Here is a 1,218-nt window from a genome sequence, read left to right as displayed (position 1 = left end):
ACACACACACACACACACACACACACGCTAAAGGGAGCCACCTGATGAAAAGACACCTCCACCCAGACGGCGTTTGCTTGTGCAGGGAGAGGCTCTTTTATTCGGCGGGACAATGTCCGTGTTGACTTTTTCTTTGTCTGCACATTTTTAAGCAGCGAAAGCAGCAGAAAAGAAGAAGAATGGACAGAAGAAGAAAAAGAAGTCGTGCAGAGAGGCGTGCAGTCGTAGCCGCCGACATGTTCGGACTCATTCGGGCGGAGGTTCGAACCTCAACCTCCAAACAAGCGTGCTCGGGAGGAGAGCTGCAGAGATTCAGACTGTAGATGTCAACTAGTGAGAGAGTAACCAACAGGGTGTGTGTGTGTGTGTGTGTGTGTGTGTGTGTGTGTGTGTGTGATTTTACAGTACAATCCTTTTTTTTTTAAGGTTAAAAAAAAGGGTTGCATATTGAAAGAAAAGTCTAACTTTGCAAAGTAAAAAAAAAAAAAAAAAAAAAAAAAAAAAAAAAAAAAAAACTTTCGAAAATCATCACGAATGTAAACAAACACGTCCAAAAACAATTACAAAAAAAAATGTCAAAAGCATCAGGCGTCAACTACTTTCTTTATTGGCTCACGGCACGTTCACATCAAATGATTGTGATACGATTTTTTATATAATATACATATATATTAAAAAAATAGAATTGTTGTTAACATGCTTGTTTTAATGGGCTGGTTTTACTGTAAAGTGTCTTTGAATGCCATGCCCAGCTCTATATAGATAAAATGTATTATTATGTTTGATGACCCTCGCTCTCGCCAACGTGCCACCTCTCACACACAAGAGGCATTTCCCTCCTCGGCGCCGGTGAAGCTGACCAAGGATTGTCCAAATACTCAGTAAAAGCACTAATACCACACTGTCAAAAAGTCAAGGTATCATCAGGAAAATGTAGTTAAAGCGTTAAAAGTAGAAGTATTTCAAGAAAAATCCCCATTTTAAAATCTGAATACGATCCAAACTGTGTGTTTAATATTCTAATCATTTCATTTTAGGGGTCTATAGATATATCGTTGGGTAGTTTAATTTATAATAAAACATCAGATTTTATTGACTACATGTGTTTAGAGTGCAAAAAGACTCAAGTTGAGTACACATCCAAATTTGTAGTTGGAGTAATTGCACTTAGTTCAAATCCTACACTGGAAAAAAATCTCTCTCTCTCTCTCTCTCTCT

Source organism: Etheostoma cragini, chromosome 5, assembly GCF_013103735.1.
Source record: "Etheostoma cragini isolate CJK2018 chromosome 5, CSU_Ecrag_1.0, whole genome shotgun sequence".
In the NCBI taxonomy this organism is placed as follows: domain Eukaryota; kingdom Metazoa; phylum Chordata; class Actinopteri; order Perciformes; family Percidae; genus Etheostoma; species Etheostoma cragini.
This window is presented reverse-complemented; position numbering follows the sequence as displayed.